Below are 27,088 nucleotides of genomic sequence, written 5' to 3' on the forward strand. Positions count from 1 at the left end.
CCTTGGAAGTACCTCCACATGCCTTCACGCGCATAGAGAATATATGCAATGTGCTGGCCCATGCATCTTACGCGCGAGCATCTCCTAAACTAATCTAGCTCCTTGCGCGTGCTCCTCATGCACCAGGCTCACCCTTGGTGAGAAGCACTTGATTCCAGCCTCTTCTGACGCCTCTTCTCGCCACCGGTGAAGCTCTGACCACCGAAAAAACGTTGGAAAAATTCCAGAAAATAAAATTAAGCCTAAACAAATTCCAGAACAATTATGAAAAAATTCGAAAAGATTCCAGAAAATTACTGAAGCATAATTTAACCCTTTCAGACCTTCTTGAAGTTTCATAGCATCCTTTGATGAAAATTATATGGCTTTAATAAATACTTACAATTTGAAATACAATAAAAAAATTAAATTACATCATTGAACTTTCAAACGGCTGATCAAAGCCTTATTAAATTCATCCAAAGATAATGTGATGGCCCAAGTTTTATAAACCCAGTGCGTCAGTGATGACCGAAAGGTGACTCGATGACGAATCCAAAAATGTCGAAGCAAAATATGTAAAATGACCTCTAAAGATGTACGTCATCCCTAAGGCACCAAAATGACTCCCCATAAAGCCATGGAACTCGAATGAGCCAAGCAATGAAGCAAGAATGTCAAACCCGATAAGAAATGAACCAAGGGTAAAATAGTCATTTCAAACTAGAATGGATGCCACCATGTAACCATAGGAAAGACAATGAAAGATTAACAAAGATGGACTCAAGAATCACTTGATTCGGAGTCCGGACGGCAAAGGTATCAAGTCTTGAAGTTGAAGGAAGAAAAACCCTTTCCCGGTTCGAGACAAAAACTGACACCCCACCACTAAAATTGGAATATCTTAAGCTATAAATGGAATCTAAAACTCTAATTGGTACCATTGGAAAGCTTATTTTGATACGGTCAGTTTAGACTCAAGAATGGACCAATTCGGAGTTAAAAACGAGGAAGATATGACAATTTGAAGTCAGAGGTGCAGTGCTGAAAAAGGGATAGACGAGCGCTCATACCAGAGCTACGAGCGCTCGTATAGTGCACACCCAGGGGCAAAAACCTACTGCCCCAAATGCGAGCCCCCATCCCCATGCACGAGTGCTCGTCCTGTAGACAAGCTTAGCAGCTTTTGGGACTTAAAATGTAATTTTGAGGACTTCCTAGGCCTTTTTTGGAAAAAAAAATTATGAAGTAACCTGCCTTAAAATCATGTTTTCTGGTCAACCATGTCAAGACCAACATTTATTTTTCAAGTAAAATACCAAAAATTCCCTTGAGGTCTGATTCATAAAAAATGGTGTTGTGTGCCAAAGTGAACATGCACGCATATATAAAATGAATAAATACACATGTTCCAATAGCCCATGGCCATATAGCATGTCATATACAAAATACGACCTATCAAACCTCAAATTCTCATAATTTCATAAGACAAACTATGGAGTTAAACTAGCATACATGTGATATAAATGTACATGGCACTTGACCTCATGTTATGTATATAAAATAGACATCTTTAAGTGTTCTTTGATATACATTATATATCAAGGAAGCCATCTTAGCTTCTACAATACCATACATCCATGGTATACAAAATATAACATCCAAAAGGAAGGCATGCAAAACAAGTGCATGTCAATATACAAAAATGCTTCAAATTGCTCATAAGCCCCTAAGGTTGATGAGCATCCAAGAACATAGTCTCCTTAACTGTAAAATAACCCACACAACTAGGTTGAGTAATCAAGTTACTCATAGGAAGAAGCATATGCGTATACCCTAAAGTTTCAATATCATTGCAAGATCAATATAGACGAATACAAGGGAGCATTCCACTTAACGTTTATGTTCAAAGTGTTCTAAGGGATCATCTTAAGCTAACTTAAATGTTTCTTAGCAACACAATATCAAAATGGATGTATTTAACAACATCAAATTGCATTTAACAAAATTTACAAGTTACAAATAACATTGATTGTCAACTTGGAAATGAATGCAAAATCAAAAAGTGGAATCCTTGGACATCTAAGCTCAAAATTCTACCGAGACCTCAATGGTTATTCTTAGCATTAACCCGTTGGGAAGACCACCCTAGTGCGCACTATCTCAATTAGGAAGAACTCATACCTCCCGCACTAAAGCCAAACTCTATCCATGTCACTTGTAACTATGTCCCAAGAGAATCCAAAATATATCAAGTTTAAAACTTATACACAATATTATGGCATATATACCACCTTCCATGCACAAGCATTTTGAAACCACACAAACCATGTCTTAGGGTTCCAAGTCTAAAATGGCATAATGAATAACAAGTTCTTAACATGATATAATGTGCAATATAATACCACTAACTTATCAATTTAAATCATGCCTCAATAATAAGCTTCATATACTAGATTACAACATTATAGTATTAAGCTTCTAAAATCATTACAATTACCAATAGTAATCAACTAGAATGTAGAATTATCATCACAATAGTATAGTAATTCAAATCAATAAGAGTTCTATACAATATCAATAATTCTACACAAGATATATACACAACATACGTGCTTAAATCAATAAACCCTAAGTCAATCATATAGATTTCCTAAAATATGCAATACTACAATTCTAAAAGCATGTACACAATATATATTAGACCCCAAAGGATTATAAAACACTTAAAATATAAACATACTACCACCCCTACCTCAATAGATAATTGAATCTCTATAATCCAAGCAACCAAGCTCAAAATGTAAAAACAAGTTTAGGGTTATTGAAGAGGAGAATGAGGGGAACCTTTTGTGTTCTAAGGTTTTAAGTCTAGGGTAAATGGAAGGAGGCCAAAAATGAAGTCAAAGCTATTAACCAAGCTTTTCTCCAATGGTGGCTATGCTAAGGTTTTGAAGGACAAGTGAAATGAAGAAGATAAAGTGTGCAATGGTGAGTGGAAGGGCTAAAAATCCTCCCCTCACTATATGCTCTTACACTACCTCTCACACACACATAATGCAAGACTTATTTTGGTGCCTACACTTGTCATAAATCCAAGGCTCCTTCCTAGGCTTAATCCTAAGCTTACACTTATCAACCATCTAAGCCAACAAGTGCACCAATCCTAGGCCAACATGTGGGTGAATCTCCACCCTCCAAATGCCAAAAGATAATACATCTAAGTCACTCCACCCTATTGCCAACAAGTGGCACCATGAGAATGTGACACTTGTCATATTTTCCAAAAATTGCAAAAAGGTCCTTTTTGAAAATATCTTCCAAAATAAATTACAAAATGGTCCCCAAGACGAAAAATAATTACTTTATGTAATTACACTAAAACCCCCAAAAATAAAGAAGAATTACAAAAAAGTATGCATCATGCTCTTTATGAAAAAGTAAACAACTAGAATGTATTTTCTACAAAAGTAAAAATACAAATGTCATGGAAATCAAATATCATGAATGCATGCAAAACCGGAATCAAATCCGGGCACAAAAAATGAGGTTATGTAAGGAAAATTGATAAACGGGAAAAAGACGAAATAAGGAAAGGACAAAATAAGAAAAAGACGAAAAAAGAAAATCGCCGAAAATGGAAAAGGAGGAAAAAGACCGGGTCATTACAACCTACCCTCCTTAAAAGGATTTCGTTCCCGAAATCGAGTCGTACCTGAAAGAGAGAACAAATGTGGATACCGAAAGCGAACCTCCTGTTCGAGCTCCCAGGTAGCCTCCTCAGCACCATGATGTCTTCACAAGACTTTAACCAATGAACTTGTCTTAGTCCGCAAAACCTGCTCCCTTAAATCAAGAATCTGAACCGGACCTTCCTCGTAGGTCACATCCTCATCAACAACATCTGTCCACCGTAAAACATGCGATGGATCCGGCTCATACTTCTTCAACATAGATACATGAAAGACATCGTGAACCCTATCTAGGTTTGGCAGCAATGCCAAAGATAAGCAACTTCACCGACGCGCTCCAAAATCTGAAATAGTCCAATGAACCTAGGAGACAACTTGCTCGTCTGCTAAAATCTCAAAAGTCCCTTTCGTGGAGAAATCTTAAGAAAGACGTGGTCCCCTACCTCAAAAGACATGGATCTCCTCCTCTTATTAGCATAAATCTTCTGCCTGCTCTGAGCTGCAGCCAACCGCTGTCGAATCAACTTAATCTTCTCTGTAGTCTCAAAGAAAATATCGGGGCCCAAGGCAACTGTATCAGGAATCAACTTAACCTACCTCGGTCCAACAAACTGGAGATCTGCAAGGTCTGCCATACAACGCCTCAAAAGGTGCCATGCCAATACTAGTCTGGTAACTATTGTTATAGGCAAACTCAACCAAGGGTAAGTAGTCTTCCCAACTACCCCTAAAATCCAAAATGCAAGCCCGTAGCATATCCTCCAATATCTGAATGGTACGCTCCGACTGACCATCAATCTGAGGATGGAACGCCGTGCTGAAATGAAGCCCCGTGTCAAGAGCCTCCTGAAAACTCTGCCAAAAGTGAGACGTGAACCTGGGATCCCTATTTGAAACAATGGATACTAGAACCCCTTGAAGCCTGACAATCTGCCCCACATACAATCCACTAAGCCTCTCTGTGTCATCTGTCACTGCCATAGGCAAAAAGTGAGCCGTCTTAGTCAATCTGTCAATAATGACCCAAACGGCATCATTCCCTGCCTTGGATCTCGGAAGTCCCGTTACGAAATCCATAGTGATGTGCTCCCACTTCCACTCTGCCACTGATAGTGGTTGTAACAACCCTGCCGATCTTTAATGCTCTGCCTTCACTTGCTGACAAGTAAGGCATTTAGCCACGAATTGAGAAACATCCCGTTTCATGCCTTTCCACCAAAACTGTCTCCGCAAATTGTGATACATCTTCATACCACCAGGATGAACTACGAGTCGAGAATGGTGAAAATCTCGAAGAATAACGTCACGAAAAGACAGAGGAACAACTATCTTCCCCCCTATACCAGAGACCACTGTCTGAATACAAGGTCCAACCCTCTACATTCTCGCCACCTAAAATTCGATCGTGGATAGACTTCATCTCTCCATCCTCCTGCTGTGCCTCAATAACTCTACTAATAAGAGCCGGTTGAGCCACAAGGCTAAACAAAATAGCCAGTGAAACATCTTCATACAACTGCAAACCAAGATCTGCAAGCTCTTCTAGCATCTTCTATCTGTGAATGGAAATGCTAGCAAGAGTATCCCGTGACTTCCTACTCAATGCATCAGTCACCACATTGGCCTTCCCCAGATGATACTGTAACTCAAAGTCATAGTCCTCCATGAACTCAACCCATCTGCGCTGTCTCAAGTTCAAATCCTTCTGAGAGAAGAGATACTTGAGACTCTTGTGATCGGAGAAAACTTCGAACTTCTCCCTGTACAAATAATGTCTCCACCCATTCAGGGCAAAGATAACCGCTGCCAACTCTAAGTCATGTGTCGGATAGTTTAACTCGTGAGTCTTTAACTATCGAAACCCATAAGCAACTACCCGTTCTGTCTGCATTAAGACACAACCCAATTCTTCTCGCGAAGCATCACAATAAACCACGTAACCCAAACCACGTTCAGGTATGATCAAAACTGGAGCTGATGTCAATCTGACCTTCAACTCCTGAAAAGCAAAATCACAAGCCTCATTCCATATGAACTTGACTCCCTTGCGAGTAAGTCGAGTCATAGGTGCCGCTAAATGAGAGAAATCCTGAACAAACCCCCTACAATAGCCGACTAGGCCAAAAAAGCTCCGAACCTTGAACACTGTCTTCGGACGCTCCCAATACATCACAGACTCAAACTTCAATGGATCCACTGCAACACCAATCCTTGACACAACATGTCCAAGGAACTTTACTTTCGGTAGCCAAAATTCGCATTTCTCGAACTTGGAATACAACTGGTTATCCCTAAGGATCTACAACACTGTCCTCAAATGATACTGGTAGTGTCGTCATCTTACCATAAGCTTAAGAGTGTGAAATTTAGGCGAGGGCCAAGAGTTTGACATTTATAGAAGCCACTACTACCTTTCACTATAAATATAGCTAGGGCGAGTAAGGATCGTCCTAAGGGATTATGAGGATCGAGCAATGTCGTGGAATCGTTATTAGGGCTAGTAGGTTGAGTGATCAAACAATTGGTTGGTTGGTTGATTAGAGAGCAACTAAATTAAACTAAGTGATAACAAAGAATGCAATTAAGAGTAAGTAATAGAGAGAGAAAGAGATCTTGGGGTTTAGAGATCACCACCAAGCAATGCACTTCTATACCATTGACAAGTGACTAATGAGGGCAAATGGTGTGTTGCAATATTGGTGTGTGTGTGTTTGGTTGATTCAACAAGCAAGGATGACTAGTTAAACATGTATTGTCTAAACATCATGTAAAAGGCACAATATATCTAAACAATGAAGCATATATTGTTTAAACAACATGTGAAAGGCATAATAGATCAAAACAAGTCATTAATCCTTTCATCAAGCTCACAATCCAAATACAACACAAGGATAGAGACATATGCTACTTCCATTTAAAAGCTTGGATCATCAAACAACAAGCATAGATTGTCCTCCCATTTAACACTACACTACAACTACACTACATCTACACTACTAGCATGAAAATAAACTAATGGAGAGGCTGATAAGCGCTGAATACTGTATATTTAAGCGCCCTAAATTGCATTAGTTAAGTCCGTTGTTTGTTTAATTAAGTAGATTATCTTCATTTGTGTGTATGTATATATTTTCAGGTCCATTTGCCAAAAAAGGAGCAAAATCAAGGCTTTGTGGAGTTTTGGCCATCAAAAGGCACAAGGCTGAATTTCTGGCAGCAGTGGATCCTGAACTTTGCTCGCCATTTTGACCTTCCTAACTCAAGAACTGGACTTCCCTCATAACATGAAAGATTTAGAGCTCTGAATCATCTTTCCAAATCTTCAAACGGTTTGTCATTCGGAGCTTGGAGCAGAGAGTTATGGCCTTGTTACCAGAGGCGCGCAGAACTGCCTGGCAGCAATGAAATTCTGCCTTGATCTTCATTTTCGACCAACTATCCTTGAGAATTGGATCTCCACCAAAACATAAAATATTTAGAGCTCTGAATTAGCTTTCTAAATATTCAAACAGTTCATCATTCAGAGTTCGGAGTGCAAAGTTATGGCTGTTTAACCAAAGTAGGTCTGGGCGGAGCAAGTGAAGCATGGGCATTTTTACACTAAATTCGAGTGCTCGAGGCCTTGCTTAGAGTGCTCGAATTTTGGGCAGAATGCCCTTCGGAAATGGCTCATTTCAGCCCACTTGCACCTTGGTTTCTTCACTTTGCTTTCCTCTTTAATGAAGTGGTTGGAGATGTTGGTTGGTGACCTTTTGGTGGTAGATAAGGCAAGGAAGGCCACACATATCATTATCCCATATTCTACAAGATTAGAGGGGAGAGAAGAGAGCAAGGGAAGGAGAGTTCTTGGAGCAAGAAAGGGGAGCTCGAAAATGGAGATGAGGATCAAGCTTCTTCTTCAATCTAGGGCCACCATGGGTAACTAAACCCTCTTCTAGGGAGGTGATGAAGCCTCCCCTTTTGCTTATGTTCTAGATTAAGATCTATTTTGGGGATTAAGATGTATCATTTTTGGTCTTTTCATAATCTAGAGCATATTACTTCTTGTAATGAATTCTAATGTTTATAAATGATTGTTGTAAGTGATTTATCTTGTCTTAGATGGTTTCTTGTAGTAATCATAATGCTTGCTTCTTCATGGTGACAATGGAGATAGGATTATGAATAATTTTTCAAGGCATGTTGATAGAGAAAATGGATAGTCCATTGCTTAGGAACTTCCTTTGATGGGTTATGCTAGTTTCTTACCTCATGTGCTTTATCATTTGATTACAAACTTGATAGTTCTTGCTTGAGTGAGTATGTTGAAGGCTACACTTTAGTTTAGGTAGCTCAAATGTATTAATTTTTGAGGGATTATTCTTGTTTAGTGATTTAATGAACTTCTCTAAGGGTATATGGTAATCTAGTGTTGCTATATATTCCGTGACCATTTTATACATTGTACTTCCCCAATTTAGCCTTAATCTAGCATGTACTTAGGGTGTAGTGTGGATTCATCTCCCTAGTCTTTTCTACTTGTATCTCACTCCTTTAATTTCCTTGTAATTTATTGTTTTATGCACTTCAATTACTAGCTTAGTGACAAACACACAAACCCTTTATAAACCCCTCATCACTCTATAAGGATTCTAGACGCTTAGGTTGCCTTAAACTAGCGCAGTCCCAGTGGTTCGACTTACCCGACCAATAGCCCTATTTTACAATGATTCGTGCTATTGCGAAGGTTGATGTATAGTTGATCAACCGATCAATTTTTGGCGCCGTTGCCGGGGACTGCAAACGGTTTAGCGACCAAAGTTCTAGGGTTAATTTTAGTTTGATTGTTAATATTGTGTCTTGTGAATATTCCTTGTGTGTTTTGATCATCTTCGTGTTGTAAGATTCTAGGGACTCGAAGCTCGCCGTGGGATTGCTAGCAAATTGTAAGTCTAGAAGACCCCAGGTAAGTCTCGTGACTTTTAGTTTCGAATTGTGGATATCGTGCATGTGTTAAGCTTAGAAGTAGATAAATTGCAAGCCCTTGTCGAGGCTATTTCAATTGTGTATTTTCAATTCCAAGCATCGGTCCTTGTCGTGGCCATTTTAATTTTCTGTCTTGATAATTGAGGAGAAAGGGAACATCGTATGTGGAGTTGTGGATAATGAATTGCTTTGTTGATTATATGCTGTGCTGTTGATGTTCGGTCGTAGGTCACTCTCTCTACCCACAATCGATTCGCCCATTGATATCAATTCTCTTGAAAGAACTCTTAGAAGAAACCTTAGGGAATTCACTCTTACAAGGGATCTTGAAACTGAATTTAATACAATGGGAGATAATATAGGAAATCCGGGGAATGAAAGAGCTGAAATTCCTAATATCGAGCCAATGACTCTTAGAGATCATTTCATCCCTACCACCTATGCTTCTCCTTCTTGCATAGTAATGCCAAACATCGATGCAGCTCAATATGAGATCAAATCTAGTACCATCTAAATGCTTCCATCTTTTCATGGTTTTGATAATGAAGATCCATATAAGCATCTTGATGAGTTCCTTGAAATCTGTTCAACCATCCGGTTGAGAGGTTTTCCGGACAATGCACTTCATCTCCATCTTTTCCCATTCTCCCTAAAGGATAGGGCAAAATATTGGTTGAACTCCCTCACTCCCAACTCTATTACTTCTTGGGCTCAATTGCAACAAGAATTTCTTAAGAAGTATTATCCGGTGAGTAAAACCAACCAAATGAGGCGTTCCATTCTAAGCTTTTCTCAAGTTGATGAAGAACAACTCCACGAGACTTGGGAAAGGTTACAAGATCTTCTTCGGAAGTGTCCTCATCATTTGATCCCAAAATGGCAATTAGTGCAAGCTTTCTATGCTGGCTTAACCGAAACCCATAGATTCATGGTTGATTCTTCTTGTGGTGGCATGTTCATGTCCAAGAATGCGGATGAGGCTTGGACCTTACTCGAGAATTTGAGTGAAAATTCACTTCAACACAATTCTCGTAGGGCTCCGACCGCAACCACTCCAAACAACACCAACCCTTGTCAACCAAAGTCAATAAGGGAGGAATCATCTCAAGTGGATGCCATCGCTCATAAATTCTACCAATTGATGGCACCACATCTTCCTCCTTCATTGTCTCAAAATTCGGCAAGTTCAGTTTGTGCTTCATGTACTAGTCCATTTCATCTCTCGGAAGATTGCCCCACACCGGAGCAATTTCCCAATCCCAACCAAGAGCAAGCTAATGCCATGTTCTCACGGCCCGAGAACAATCCATATTCCAACACCTACAATCCGGGTTGGCGAGACCATCCGAATTTTTCGTGGAGGCAACAAGCCCCACAAAATTCCCAACTTCAAAATCAAGGGCCTCAAAATCAGCCCTCTTCTCAATATCAAGGTAGGCCTTTCCAAGCCTCTTCAAGCTACCAACCTCCATACAATCCAAATGTCTCCACTCAACCTCCTGTGAATCCAATTGATGAGATAGTGGCTGCAAACAAGCAAATGATGGAATCATTAAATGTGCAAATGATGGAATCATTAAACAAGCAAATCATAGATTCCAACAAGCATCTCTTGACATCCTTGCAACCTACTCTCCAAATGGTTCACTCCCATACTCAATCCATAGCTAGGCTCGAAAATCAAATGGGACAAATAGCTAACCAAGTGAACCAACTTCTTCAAAAAGACAAGGGTAAGCTTCCCGCTCAACCATTTGAAAATCCTAGAGGAATGCATGTGATTGATGAAACCCCTCCTCCGAGTGGGCCGACTCATGAACAAGTTCAAGCTATCACCACCCTTCGGAGTGGTAGAGTGGTTGACAACAAGGTTGATGGAGACACAAGTGAGAAAAACCCTCCGTTGAAAAATCCAAATTCAAGCTCTTCAAGTCCAAATCCAAGTTCTTCTTGTCCAAATACCATTCACGGAAGTCCCACGCATGTCACCCCAAATGTGGAAACTACTTATGAGCCAAAAGCTCCGTTCCCTCAACGTCTTCAAGAGTCGACACATTTTGGGAATAAGACTTGCAAAATTCAAGACATGTGGGAGGTCTTTAGGCAAGTAAAGATCAATCTTCCTCTCTTGGATGCTATCAAGCAAATTCCTCCCTATGCAAAATTCCTTAAGGATTTGTGCACTCAAAAGCGCACTTCGAGAAGTCATTTACCAAAGAAAGTGAGGTTAACCGAAAATGTTAGTGCGATCATTCAGCACAGCACTCCTCCGAAGTATAAGGACCCGGGTGCCCCCACAATCTCTTGTGTCATTGGTGACAACAAAATCGAGAGGGCCCTCCTTGACTTAGGAGCTAGTGTGAATTTGATTCCATATTCGGTTTACCTACAACTTGGTTTGGGAGATCTAAAGCCAACTCCGATAGTGTTGCAATTTGCTGATCGATCTATTAAGCAACCACGGGGAATTATTGAAGATGTGATCATAAAAGTGGACAAATTCTACTTCCCGGTAGACTTCGTGGTTCTTGATACGGAACCAGTCCATGATCCAAGAAAACACATTCCCATAATTCTCGGACGTCCTTTTCTAGCTACAGCTAATGCTTCCATTAACTGTAGATCCGGATTGATGGATATCTCTTTTGGGAATATGAATGTTAAGCTCAATATCTTCAATGCTGTGCAACTTCCTTCAGATGACAATGAGTGTTTTGAAATCACTATTGCTGATGAACACATTCAAAATCCAATCCCACCTCCTTCAACGGAGGATCCCCTACATGCTTGCTTGGTCCCTTTTGATTTTGAGGATTTTGGTGTGGACAAATCCATTCGGGAAGTCAACTCCTTGCTTGATATTCCATCACCATTTTCCTCTCCTTTATGGGAAGCACCAAATCCATCTCTATCATGGGATTGTCCATCTCCTTCCATTTCTTCACCGGAGTTACCTCAACATTTTGAGGGTGAACCACCGGACAAAGGTAAGGAGAATGTTGACAAGTTGCTGAAAATTCTTCCAATCATTCCAGCCCAATCTAGAATCATTGTCCATGATACTCAACCTGTGAACAAACCATTTGAGTACAATGAGGTATATGACTTGGAGATTGCAAATATGGAAGGTCATGATCCTACCATTGTTAGTCAAAACAATGACATTCAACGAGCCTCCATAATCTCGAACAAGCAACACCTTTGCTTAAATCTGAAAATAAAAGAAGTGAGATTAAAAGCGATGCTCAAATCCTCTAAGGCCAAACTTGTTTCTCTTCGGAAGGATCAATATCCCTCGCCATTCATTGATCCAAGTTTGAGACCATATGAAGGAGGCAAGTTGCATACGGAGCGTTAAGGATCCATCTCTCCAATAGATCCTGATCCTGGTTCGTCTAGCTATCGACATTAAATTTAGCAAAGCAAGGGAAGAAATTCTTTCGATGTTCCAAGCTTCCCTACCTTCTCAAATTGCTCGTGCCTTGAAATTTTCTGGGAAATGGTTTAGAAAAGCCAAAAATTTGATTTTTCTGAAATAATCTTCAGTTGCGTTCCGCAATTTTAGACTGGCCTCTTAGACCTTCTCAGCTCTAATTTTCATTCCCGGAAATTTCCATCGCTTTCGAGCAAGTTCATAGGATCTTTGGCATGCAACTCATGTGCACAACCTCTCATTTTCAACGCATTGTTGGATCATGGTTCCCCAAAATTTTCCATGCATTGGAGATGAAATGCAAAGTTTGAAAATTTTTCATCTAGGCATTAGAAATGTTGAGCAATTCGACAATTTTTCCAAAAATTTTCCATCCATGCAGTGGAATGGACTGAATTTGCAAATTTTAAAATTTTTTCCATGCTTTAGAGATAAAGTGCTAAGTTTCAAAAATTTTCCATCCATGCATTGGATTGGAATTCTCTTGCAAGGCTTCAAAAATTTTCCCTACATTAAAATTCATTGCATGCATTCTTTCATTGCATGCATTCATTGCATGCATTCTTTCATCTCCAAGCCACTGACTTTCCATGCATGGACTCCATTTTGAACAGCTTCCATTTCCATGTTGCTCACATTACACATTCCATTGCAATGAATTCATTTTCAAGCCTACTGATCCAATTTCGAGCAATCTACCATCCAAGTTCGAGTGCTCGTTGATGCCCTCCAATTTCAGCCCTTCATTTGCAGCCACTACCTCATTTTCGAGCCCTCTCAAGTTCCTTTGGAGGCTCGCTGCCACATCCCAGCAAACCCGAACTCTCTGGCTTCATTTCGAGCAATCTAAACTCCAATTTGGAGTGCTCGACCTTGCTTGAATTTTAAACCCCAAAGCTGCTGAGGCTACTGGTCCCAATTCGAGCACTCTACTTCCATGCTTAGAGTGCTCGACCACTTCTCTCAACCAAGAAACCCAACTCCAACAACCAACATCCCAGCAATCACCTTCTCTCAACCCATCTTCCCCATCTCGGCTACCCACAAACCGACCACCTCTATGCAACACACCTTAAACCTCAACTCTCTCTCACCACCCAAACTCCACCTTTTCTCTCTCAATCTCCCATTCCACTCACTCATCTCCATGCAGTCAGCAACTCGAGCCCAACACACCATCACCACCTTACCCTTCCCACGCCACAACCCACCCACAATCCATGCAAGCCACCCTGCATGCCCCTCTCGGCAACATCATCCAATCAACCCAACTCACTCAACCCCGAGCCCAACAAACAACCTCCAAAAAAAAAAAAAAAAAAAAAAAAAAAAAAAAAAAACTTCAAACCATTCCACCTCACACCATGCACACCAACCTTCCTCTCTCTCTCTTCCCAAACCAAACCATGCATCACCATCCCTTATCTCTCACTCTCTGCAGAATTTTCGAGCACTCAAAGCCAAGCTTCGAGTGCTCGCTGCTGCTCAACTTCTTACCACCATGCCCCATCCGAGCACTCCACCCCCCCTCAACCTCTCACCATGCATGCCCTTAAGCACACCACCCAACCCTCGCCTTCACCCAACTCCACACCTCAACCTACAACCAACCTACTCTCGGCTTCCTCACAAAACACCATCCCCAACCCACCCACACTCCATGCAAACCATCTCTCTCTCGGCATGCATTCCACTCCCACCAACCAACCCCCATTTCCTGCAACCTACCCAAACCATCCCTCTCAAACCAACTCCTCTCCCCTCTCCAACCAAACAACCCACTTCATACAACCCAACCTCACTCTCCCATCCCACCCTCTCGGCACCTCAACCTCCCATCATGCACGCCAACCTTACCCACCATGCAACCACCTTACCCAAACTAACCAACCTTGGCTTCAACACCATCACCCCTCGGCATCCAACCTCACCAACCTCACATTCTCACTCACCACAAACTCATGCATATCTAAAAAAAAAAAAAAAAAAAAAAAAAAAAAGTTAACTTTTAAAATATAAAAATATATATATATATATATATATATATATATATATACATATATCTTTATATATATATAGATATAATACTAATAATAATAATACTAAATAAATAAATTAATCAATTTTTTTTGGGCCTTATTTTGTTTTTCATCTTGCACTAAACTTCAGGTTAGAGTTTTTATTTCTGTTTTGGTTTTTCTTACGAGACCTGTGCTTTTCCATGTATATTTTCGTTGTGTTTTGATAGGTCTTCATGTCCAAGTTTGGGGGACGCCGTTGCGCACTCACATGGCTGCACATCTCCGTCGTCGTCACTCCACTTGGTATTATTGTTCTTTTCCCCCCTTTTTGCTCTTATTTTGGTATGCTTGTCTTCACACATTGAGGACAATGTGACATTCAAGTTTGGGGGTGCATTTATGCATTTTTGGTTTCATAATTTTTGCTAAGCAATGATAGTATAACTTGACACTTGTCGGAGACGAAGCATATGTTTAATACCTTGTGTATAGAAGCAATTGACATTTGTGAAAATAAAGAAAAATTTGAGTTGAAATGATCATGTAGATTCAAATTAGTCTGTATAAATGTCTCAATTAAATTCTCGCTGGATTTGACACTCTTTTAAGCTTCACAATGCACAGATGCACATTGGAAACTTAACTGTGAGGCATGCAACTTGATCGACCTTGACCTTGGCCTAGTTAATTTGATTTGATGAACCTGATAGATGGATACCTTTGGCATGTATCTATTAAAAAAAAAAATGAGAAAGAAAGAAAAAAATGACCAGTTGACGTTCGTAGCCTTTCCAACTCGAGCTATTAAGCCCTATGGAGTGTCTCTACACTTAGCACCCTAAAGCCGTCTGGTTTGGGAGTTGTTGGCCTAACGCTTGCTACAAGGGTTGGTTAGAAAGCTTAAGGGACTTAAACATTGCACGGTCATTCAAAAAAATAAACTAGTAATAAACATGGTTCGTTAGAGTTCGTAGCCTTTCCAACTTGAGCTATTAAGCCCTATGGAGTGTCTCTACACTTAGCACCCTAAAGCCATCTGGTTTGGGAGTTGTTGGCCTAACGCTTGCTACATAGGTTGGTTAGAAAGCTTAAGGGACTTCAGCATTGCACAACCATTCTATTTTTCGCTTATGAGTTACAATAAATTGTCAACAAGCAACAAAAGTTGTCTTGTAAATAAAATCATGCCTTAGGGACCTCATTTAAAGGGGAATTCAATGATTTGAAAACTTGTGCTTTGGAATTGGAAAAGAAAGTAAAAGCCGCATGTTGAGAATCCAATTCACTTTCACTGAAGCTAGAGTTGATTTCCATTCAAGAGATGATAATTGAGTTATTTATATAGACTTTGATGTTGATGCATGTATGTGGAAATGTATTTAGCCAATTTTTGTATCAATGCTTCATATATGCAAGGTAGTTTTCCCAATGACCCCATCTCTAGTTTTTGTCTGTTTCAAGTTGTATTTGAGCTATGTATCTATCTCATTTTACCATGGATGATATTTTTGTAGTAGCATGCCCATGGTTGTCTTTTCATTAAGTTTTTCATTGTAGTTTTGCTAAGGGACTAGCAAAATGTAAGTTTGGGGGTGTGATAAGCGCTGAATACTGTATATTTAAGCGCCCTAAATTACATTAGTTAAGTCCGTTGTTTGTTTAATTAAGTAGATTATCTTCATTTGTGTGTATGTATATATTTTCAGGTCCATTTGCCAAAAAACGAGCAAAATCAAGGCTTTGTGGAGTTTTGGCCATCAAAAGGCACAAGGCTGAATTTCTGGCAGCAGTGGATCCTGAACTTTGCTCGCCATTTTGACCTTCCTAACTCAAGAACTGGACTTCCCTCATAACATAAAAGATTTAGAGCTCTGAATCAAATTTCCAAATCTTCAAACGGTTTGTCATTCGGAGCTCAGAGCAGAGAGTTATGGCCTTGTTACCAGAGGCGCGCAGAACTGCCTGGCAGCAATGAAATTCTGCCTTGATCTTCATTTTCGACCAACTATCCTTGAGAATTGGATCTCCACCAAAACATAAAATATTTAGAGCTCTGAATTAGCTTTCTAAATCTTCAAACAGTTCATCATTCGGAGTTCGGAGTGCAATGTTATGGCTGTTTAACCAAAGTAGGTCTGGGCGGAGCAAGTGAAGCATGGGCATTTTTACACTAAATTCGAGTGCTCGAGGCCTTGCTTAGAGTGCTCGAATTTTGGGCAGAATGCCCTTCGGAAATGGCTCATTTCAGCCCACTTGCACCTTGGTTTCTTCACTTTGCTTTCCTCTTTAATGAAGTGGTTGGAGATGTTGGTTGGTGACCTTTTGGTGGTAGATAAGGCAAGGAAGGCCACACATATCATTATCCCATATTCTACAAGATTAGAGGGGAGAGAAGAGAGCAAGGGAAGGAGAGTTCTTGGAGCAAGAAAGGGGAGCTCGAAAATGGAGATGAGGATCAAGCTTCTTCTTCAATCTAGGGCCACCATGGGTAACTAAACCCTCTTCTAGGGAGGTGATGAAGCCTCCCCTTTTGCTTATGTTCTAGATTAGGATCTATTTTGGGGATTAAGATGTATCATTTTTGGTCTTTTCATAATCTAGAGCATATTACTTCTTGTAATGAATTCTAATGTTTATAAATGATTGTTGTAAGTGATTTATCTTGTCTTAGATGGTTTCTTGTAGTAATCATAATGCTTGCTTCTTCATGGTGACAATGGAGATAGGATTATGAATAATTTTTCAAGGCATGTTGATAGAGAAAATGGATAGTCCATTGCTTAGGAACTTCCTTTGATGGGTTATGCTAGTTTCTTACCTCATGTGCTTTATCATTTGATTACAAACTTGATAGTTCTTGCTTGAGTGAGTATGTTGAAGGCTACACTTTAGTTTAGGTAGCTCAAATGTATTAATTTTTGAGGGATTATTCTTGTTTAATGATTTAATGAACTTCTCTAAGGGTATATGGTAATCTAGTGTTGCTATATATTCCGTGACCATTTTATACATTGTACTTCCCCAATTTAGCCTTAATCTAGCATGTACTTAGGGTGTAGTGTGGATTCATCTCCCTAGTCTTTTCTACTTGTATCTCACTCCTTTAATTTCCTTGTAATTTATTGTTTTATGCACTTCAATTACTAGCTTAGTGACAAACACACAAACCCTTTATAAACCCCTCATCACTCTATAAGGATTCTAGACGCTTAGGTTGCCTTAAACTAGCGCAGTCCCAGTGGTTCGACTTACCCGACCAATAGCCCTATTTTACAATGATTCGTGCTATTGCGAAGGTTGATGTATAGTTGATCAACCGATCAATTTTTGGCGCCGTTGCCGGGGACTGCAAACGGTTTAGCGACCAAAGTTCTAGGGTTAATTTTAGTTTGATTGTTAATATTGTGTCTTGTGAATATTCCTTGTGTGTTTTGATCATCTTCGTGTTGTAAGATTCTAGGGACTCGAAGCTCGCCGTGGGATTGCTAGCAAATTGTAAGTCTAGAAGACCCCAGGTAAGTCTCGTGACTTTTAGTTTCGAATTGTGGATATCGTGCATGTGTTAAGCTTAGAAGTAGATAAATTGCAAGCCCTTGTCGAGGCTATTTCAATTGTGTATTTTCAATTCCAAGCATCGGTCCTTGTCGTGGCCATTTTAATTTTCTGTCTTGATAATTGAGGAGAAAGGGAACATCGTATGTGGAGTTGTGGATAATGAATTGCTTTGTTGATTATATGCTGTGCTGTTGATGTTCGGTCGTAGGTCACTCTCTCTACCCACAATCGATTCGCCCATTGATATCAATTCTCTTGAAAGAACTCTTAGAAGAAACCTTAGGGAATTCACTCTTACAAGGGATCTTGAAACTGAATTTAATACAATGGGAGATAATATAGGAAATCCGGGGAATGAAAGAGCTGAAATTCCTAATATCGAGCCAATGACTCTTAGAGATCATTTCATCCCTACCACCTATGCTTCTCCTTCTTGCATAGTAATGCCAAACATCGATGCAGCTCAATATGAGATCAAATCTAGTACCATCTAAATGCTTCCATCTTTTCATGGTTTTGATAATGAAGATCCATATAAGCATCTTGATGAGTTCCTTGAAATCTGTTCAACCATCCGGTTGAGAGGTTTTCCGGACAATGCACTTCATCTCCATCTTTTCCCATTCTCCCTAAAGGATAGGGCAAAATATTGGTTGAACTCCCTCACTCCCAACTCTATTACTTCTTGGGCTCAATTGCAACAAGAATTTCTTAAGAAGTATTATCCGGTGAGTAAAACCAACTAAATGAGGCGTTCCATTCTAAGCTTTTCTCAAGTTGATGAAGAACAACTCCACGAGACTTGGGAAAGGTTACAAGATCTTCTTCGGAAGTGTCCTCATCATTTGATCCCAAAATGGCAATTAGTGCAAGCTTTCTATGCTGGCTTAACCGAAACCCATAGATTCATGGTTGATTCTTCTTGTGGTGGCATGTTCATGTCCAAGAATGCGGATGAGGCTTGGACCTTACTCGAGAATTTGAGTGAAAATTCACTTCAACACAATTCTCGTAGGGCTCCGACCGCAACCACTCCAAACAACACCAACCCTTGTCAACCAAAGTCAATAAGGGAGGAATCATCTCAAGTGGATGCCATCGCTCATAAATTCTACCAATTGATGGCACCACATCTTCCTCCTTCATTGTCTCAAAATTCGGCAAGTTCAGTTTGTGCTTCATGTACTAGTCCATTTCATCTCTCGGAAGATTGCCCCACACCGGAGCAATTTCCCAATCCCAACCAAGAGCAAGCTAATGCCATGTTCTCACGGCCCGAGAACAATCCATATTCCAACACCTACAATCCGGGTTGGCGAGACCATCCGAATTTTTCGTGGAGGCAACAAGCCCCACAAAATTCCCAACTTCAAAATCAAGGGCCTCAAAATCAGCCCTCTTCTCAATATCAAGGTAGGCCTTTCCAAGCCTCTTCAAGCTACCAACCTCCATACAATCCAAATGTCTCCACTCAACCTCCTGTGAATCCAATTGATGAGATAGTGGCTGCAAACAAGCAAATGATGGAATCATTAAATGTGCAAATGATGGAATCATTAAACAAGCAAATCATAGATTCCAACAAGCATCTCTTGACATCCTTGCAACCTACTCTCCAAATGGTTCACTCCCATACTCAATCCATAGCTAGGCTCGAAAATCAAATGGGACAAATAGCTAACCAAGTGAACCAACTTCTTCAAAAAGACAAGGGTAAGCTTCCCGCTCAACCATTTGAAAATCCTAGAGGAATGCATGTGATTGATGAAACCCCTCCTCCGAGTGGGCCGACTCATGAACAAGTTCAAGCTATCACCACCCTTCGGAGTGGTAGAGTGGTTGACAACAAGGTTGATGGAGACACAAGTGAGAAAAACCCTCCGTTGAAAAATCCAAATTCAAGCTCTTCAAGTCCAAATCCAAGTTCTTCTTGTCCAAATACCATTCACGGAAGTCCCACGCATGTCACCCCAAATGTGGAAACTACTTATGAGCCAAAAGCTCCGTTCCCTCAACGTCTTCAAGAGTCGACACATTTTGGGAATAAGACTTGCAAAATTCAAGACATGTGGGAGGTCTTTAGGCAAGTAAAGATCAATCTTCCTCTCTTGGATGCTATCAAGCAAATTCCTCCCTATGCAAAATTCCTTAAGGATTTGTGCACTCAAAAGCGCACTTCGAGAAGTCATTTACCAAAGAAAGTGAGGTTAACCGAAAATGTTAGTGCGATCATTCAGCACAGCACTCCTCCGAAGTATAAGGACCCGGGTGCCCCCACAATCTCTTGTGTCATTGGTGACAACAAAATCGAGAGGGCCCTCCTTGACTTAGGAGCTAGTGTGAATTTGATTCCATATTCGGTTTACCTACAACTTGGTTTGGGAGATCTAAAGCCAACTCCGATAGTGTTGCAATTTGCTGATCGATCTATTAAGCAACCACGGGGAATTATTGAAGATGTGATCATAAAAGTGGACAAATTCTACTTCCCGGTAGACTTCGTGGTTCTTGATACGGAACCAGTCCATGATCCAAGAAAACACATTCCCATAATTCTCGGACGTCCTTTTCTAGCTACAGCTAATGCTTCCATTAACTGTAGATCCGGATTGATGGATATCTCTTTTGGGAATATGAATGTTAAGCTCAATATCTTCAATGCTGTGCAACTTCCTTCAGATGACAATGAGTGTTTTGAAATCACTATTGCTGATGAACACATTCAAAATCCAATCCCACCTCCTTCAACGGAGGATCCCCTACATGCTTGCTTGGTCCCTTTTGATTTTGAGGATTTTGGTGTGGACAAATCCATTCGGGAAGTCAACTCCTTGCTTGATATTCCATCACCATTTTCCTCTCCTTTATGGGAAGCACCAAATCCATCTCTATCATGGGATTGTCCATCTCCTTCCATTTCTTCACCGGAGTTACCTCAACATTTTGAGGGTGAACCACCGGACAAAGGTAAGGAGAATGTTGACAAGTTGCTGAAAATTCTTCCAATCATTCCAGCCCAATCTAGAATCATTGTCCATGATACTCAACCTGTGAACAAACCATTTGAGTACAATGAGGTATATGACTTGGAGATTGCAAATATGGAAGGTCATGATCCTACCATTGTTAGTCAAAACAATGACATTCAACGAGCCTCCATAATCTCGAACAAGCAACACCTTTGCTTAAATCTGAAAATAAAAGAAGTGAGATTAAAAGCGATGCTCAAATCCTCTAAGGCCAAACTTGTTTCTCTTCGGAAGGATCAATATCCCTCGCCATTCATTGATCCAAGTTTGAGACCATATGAAGGAGGCAAGTTGCATACGGAGCGTTAAGGATCCATCTCTCCAATAGATCCTGATCCTGGTTCGTCTAGCTATCGACATTAAATTTAGCAAAGCAAGGGAAGAAATTCTTTCGATGTTCCAAGCTTCCCTACCTTCTCAAATTGCTCGTGCCTTGAAATTTTCTGGGAAATGGTTTAGAAAAGCCAAAAATTTGATTTTTCTGAAATAATCTTCAGTTGCGTTCCGCAATTTTAGACTGGCCTCTTAGACCTTCTCAGCTCTAATTTTCATTCCCGGAAATTTCCATCGCTTTCGAGCAAGTTCATAGGATCTTTGGCATGCAACTCATGTGCACAACCTCTCATTTTCAACGCATTGTTGGATCATGGTTCCCCAAAATTTTCCATGCATTGGAGATGAAATGCAAAGTTTGAAAATTTTTCATCTAGGCATTAGAAATGTTGAGCAATTCGACAATTTTTCCAAAAATTTTCCATCCATGCAGTGGAATGGACTGAATTTGCAAATTTTAAAATTTTTTCCATGCTTTAGAGATAAAGTGCTAAGTTTCAAAAATTTTCCATCCATGCATTGGATTGGAATTCTCTTGCAAGGCTTCAAAAATTTTCCCTACATTAAAATTCATTGCATGCATTCTTTCATTGCATGCATTCATTGCATGCATTCTTTCATCTCCAAGCCACTGACTTTCCATGCATGGACTCCATTTTGAACAGCTTCCATTTCCATGTTGCTCACATTACACATTCCATTGCAATGAATTCATTTTCAAGCCTACTGATCCAATTTCGAGCAATCTACCATCCAAGTTCGAGTGCTCGTTGATGCCCTCCAATTTCAGCCCTTCATTTGCAGCCACTACCTCATTTTCGAGCCCTCTCAAGTTCCTTTGGAGGCTCGCTGCCACATCCCAGCAAACCCGAACTCTCTGGCTTCATTTCGAGCAATCTAAACTCCAATTTGGAGTGCTCGACCTTGCTTGAATTTTAAACCCCAAAGCTGCTGAGGCTACTGGTCCCAATTCGAGCACTCTACTTCCATGCTTAGAGTGCTCGACCACTTCTCTCAACCAAGAAACCCAACTCCAACAACCAACATCCCAGCAATCACCTTCTCTCAACCCATCTTCCCCATCTCGGCTACCCACAAACCGACCACCTCTATGCAACACACCTTAAACCTCAACTCTCTCTCACCACCCAAACTCCACCTTTTCTCTCTCAATCTCCCATTCCACTCACTCATCTCCATGCAGTCAGCAACTCGAGCCCAACACACCATCACCACCTTACCCTTCCCACGCCACAACCCACCCACAATCCATGCAAGCCACCCTGCATGCCCCTCTCGGCAACATCATCCAATCAACCCAACTCACTCAACCCCGAGCCCAACAAACAACCTCCAAAAAAAAAAAAAAAAAAAAAAAAAAAAAAAAAAAAAAACTTCAAACCATTCCACCTCACACCATGCACACCAACCTTCCTCTCTCTCTCTTCCCAAACCAAACCATGCATCACCATCCCTTATCTCTCACTCTCTGCAGAATTTTCGAGCACTCAAAGCCAAGCTTCGAGTGCTCGCTGCTGCTCAACTTCTTACCACCATGCCCCATCCGAGCACTCCACCCCCCCTCAACCTCTCACCATGCATGCCCTTAAGCACACCACCCAACCCTCGCCTTCACCCAACTCCACACCTCAACCTACAACCAACCTACTCTCGGCTTCCTCACAAAACACCATCCCCAACCCACCCACACTCCATGCAAACCATCTCTCTCTCGGCATGCATTCCACTCCCACCAACCAACCCCCATTTCCTGCAACCTACCCAAACCATCCCTCTCAAACCAACTCCTCTCCCCTCTCCAACCAAACAACCCACTTCATACAACCCAACCTCACTCTCCCATCCCACCCTCTCGGCACCTCAACCTCCCATCATGCACGCCAACCTTACCCACCATGCAACCACCTTACCCAAACTAACCAACCTTGGCTTCAACACCATCACCCCTCGGCATCCAACCTCACCAACCTCACATTCTCACTCACCACAAACTCATGCATATCTAAAAAAAAAAAAAAAAAAAAAAAAAAAAAGTTAACTTTTAAAATATAAAAATATATATATATATATATATATATATATATATACATATATCTTTATATATATATAGATATAATACTAATAATAATAATACTAAATAAATAAATTAATCAATTTTTTTTGGGCCTTATTTTGTTTTTCATCTTGCACTAAACTTCAGGTTAGAGTTTTTATTTCTGTTTTGGTTTTTCTTACGAGACCTGTGCTTTTCCATGTATATTTTCGTTGTGTTTTGATAGGTCTTCATGTCCAAGTTTGGGGGACGCCGTTGCGCACTCACATGGCTGCACATCTCCGTCGTCGTCACTCCACTTGGTATTATTGTTCTTTTCCCCCCTTTTTGCTCTTATTTTGGTATGCTTGTCTTCACACATTGAGGACAATGTGACATTCAAGTTTGGGGGTGCATTTATGCATTTTTGGTTTCATAATTTTTGCTAAGCAATGATAGTATAACTTGACACTTGTCGGAGACGAAGCATATGTTTAATACCTTGTGTATAGAAGCAATTGACATTTGTGAAAATAAAGAAAAATTTGAGTTGAAATGATCATGTAGATTCAAATTAGTCTGTATAAATGTCTCAATTAAATTCTCGCTGGATTTGACACTCTTTTAAGCTTCACAATGCACAGATGCACATTGGAAACTTAACTGTGAGGCATGCAACTTGATCGACCTTGACCTTGGCCTAGTTAATTTGATTTGATGAACCTGATAGATGGATACCTTTGGCATGTATCTATTAAAAAAAAAAATGAGAAAGAAAGAAAAAAATGACCAGTTGACGTTCGTAGCCTTTCCAACTCGAGCTATTAAGCCCTATGGAGTGTCTCTACACTTAGCACCCTAAAGCCGTCTGGTTTGGGAGTTGTTGGCCTAACGCTTGCTACAAGGGTTGGTTAGAAAGCTTAAGGGACTTAAACATTGCACGGTCATTCAAAAAAATAAACTAGTAATAAACATGGTTCGTTAGAGTTCGTAGCCTTTCCAACTTGAGCTATTAAGCCCTATGGAGTGTCTCTACACTTAGCACCCTAAAGCCATCTGGTTTGGGAGTTGTTGGCCTAACGCTTGCTACATAGGTTGGTTAGAAAGCTTAAGGGACTTCAGCATTGCACAACCATTCTATTTTTCGCTTATGAGTTACAATAAATTGTCAACAAGCAACAAAAGTTGTCTTGTAAATAAAATCATGCCTTAGGGACCTCATTTAAAGGGGAATTCAATGATTTGAAAACTTGTGCTTTGGAATTGGAAAAGAAAGTAAAAGCCGCATGTTGAGAATCCAATTCACTTTCACTGAAGCTAGAGTTGATTTCCATTCAAGAGATGATAATTGAGTTATTTATATAGACTTTGATGTTGATGCATGTATGTGGAAATGTATTTAGCCAATTTTTGTATCAATGCTTCATATATGCAAGGTAGTTTTCCCAATGACCCCATCTCTAGTTTTTGTCTGTTTCAAGTTGTATTTGAGCTATGTATCTATCTCATTTTACCATGGATGATATTTTTGTAGTAGCATGCCCATGGTTGTCTTTTCATTAAGTTTTTCATTGTAGTTTTGCTAAGGGACTAGCAAAATGTAAGTTTGGGGGTGTGATAAGCGCTGAATACTGTATATTTAAGCGCCCTAAATTGCATTAGTTAAGTCCGTTGTTTGTTTAATTAAGTAGATTATCTTCATTTGTGTGTATGTATATATTTTCAGGTCCATTTGCCAAAAAATGAGCAAAATCAAGGCTTTGTGGAGTTTTGGCCATCAAAAGGCACAAGGCTGAATTTCTGGCAGCAGTGGATCCTGAACTTTGCTCGCCATTTTGACCTTCCTAACTCAAGAACTGGACTTCCCTCATAACATAAAAGATTTAGAGCTCTGAATCAAATTTCCAAATCTTCAAACGGTTTGTCATTCGGAGCTCGGAGCAGAGAGTTATGGCCTTGTTACCAGAGGCGCGCAGAACTGCCTGGCAGCAATGAAATTCTGCCTTGATCTTCATTTTCGACCAACTATCCTTGAGAATTGGATCTCCACCAAAACATAAAATATTTAGAGCTCTGAATTAGCTTTCTAAATCTTCAAACAGTTCATCATTCGGAGTTCGGAGTGCAATGTTATGGCTGTTTAACCAAAGTAGGTCTGGGCGGAGCAAGTGAAGCATGGGCATTTTTACACTAAATTCGAGTGCTCGAGGCCTTGCTTAGAGTGCTCGAATTTTGGGCAGAATGCCCTTCGGAAATGGCTCATTTCAGCCCACTTGCACCTTGGTTTCTTCACTTTGCTTTCCTCTTTAATGAAGTGGTTGGAGATGTTGGTTGGTGACCTTTTGGTGGTAGATAAGGCAAGGAAGGCCACACATATCATTATCCCATATTCTACAAGATTAGAGGGGAGAGAAGAGAGCAAGGGAAGGAGAGTTCTTGGAGCAAGAAAGGGGAGCTCGAAAATGGAGATGAGGATCAAGCTTCTTCTTCAATCTAGGGCCACCATGGGTAACTAAACCCTCTTCTAGGGAGGTGATGAAGCCTCCCCTTTTGCTTATGTTCTAGATTAGGATCTATTTTGGGGATTAAGATGTATCATTTTTGGTCTTTTCATAATCTAGAGCATATTACTTCTTGTAATGAATTCTAATGTTTATAAATGATTGTTGTAAGTGATTTATCTTGTCTTAGATGGTTTCTTGTAGTAATCATAATGCTTGCTTCTTCATGGTGACAATGGAGATAGGATTATGAATAATTTTTCAAGGCATGTTGATAGAGAAAATGGATAGTCCATTGCTTAGGAACTTCCTTTGATGGGTTATGCTAGTTTCTTACCTCATGTGCTTTATCATTTGATTACAAACTTGATAGTTCTTGCTTGAGTGAGTATGTTGAAGGCTACACTTTAGTTTAGGTAGCTCAAATGTATTAATTTTTGAGGGATTATTCTTGTTTAATGATTTAATGAACTTCTCTAAGGGTATATGGTAATCTAGTGTTGCTATATATTCCGTGACCATTTTATACATTGTACTTCCCCAATTTAGCCTTAATCTAGCATGTACTTAGGGTGTAGTGTGGATTCATCTCCCTAGTCTTTTCTACTTGTATCTCACTCCTTTAATTTCCTTGTAATTTATTGTTTTATGCACTTCAATTACTAGCTTAGTGACAAACACACAAACCCTTTATAAACCCCTCATCACTCTATAAGGATTCTAGACGCTTAGGTTGCCTTAAACTAGCGCAGTCCCAGTGGTTCGACTTACCCGACCAATAGCCCTATTTTACAATGATTCGTGCTATTGCGAAGGTTGATGTATAGTTGATCAACCGATCAATTTTTGGCGCCGTTGCCGGGGACTGCAAACGGTTTAGCGACCAAAGTTCTAGGGTTAATTTTAGTTTGATTGTTAATATTGTGTCTTGTGAATATTCCTTGTGTGTTTTGATCATCTTCGTGTTGTAAGATTCTAGGGACTCGAAGCTCGCCGTGGGATTGCTAGCAAATTGTAAGTCTAGAAGACCCCAGGTAAGTCTCGTGACTTTTAGTTTCGAATTGTGGATATCGTGCATGTGTTAAGCTTAGAAGTAGATAAATTGCAAGCCCTTGTCGAGGCTATTTCAATTGTGTATTTTCAATTCCAAGCATCGGTCCTTGTCGTGGCCATTTTAATTTTCTGTCTTGATAATTGAGGAGAAAGGGAACATCGTATGTGGAGTTGTGGATAATGAATTGCTTTGTTGATTATATGCTGTGCTGTTGATGTTCGGTCGTAGGTCACTCTCTCTACCCACAATCGATTCGCCCATTGATATCAATTCTCTTGAAAGAACTCTTAGAAGAAACCTTAGGGAATTCACTCTTACAAGGGATCTTGAAACTGAATTTAATACAATGGGAGATAATATAGGAAATCCGGGGAATGAAAGAGCTGAAATTCCTAATATCGAGCCAATGACTCTTAGAGATCATTTCATCCCTACCACCTATGCTTCTCCTTCTTGCATAGTAATGCCAAACA

This window comes from Cornus florida, unplaced genomic scaffold (assembly GCF_030987335.1).
Source record: "Cornus florida cultivar Cherokee Brave unplaced genomic scaffold, ASM3098733v1 CherokeeBrave_3.0.0_Hap2_Chr09, whole genome shotgun sequence".
Lineage (NCBI taxonomy): Eukaryota > Viridiplantae > Streptophyta > Magnoliopsida > Cornales > Cornaceae > Cornus > Cornus florida.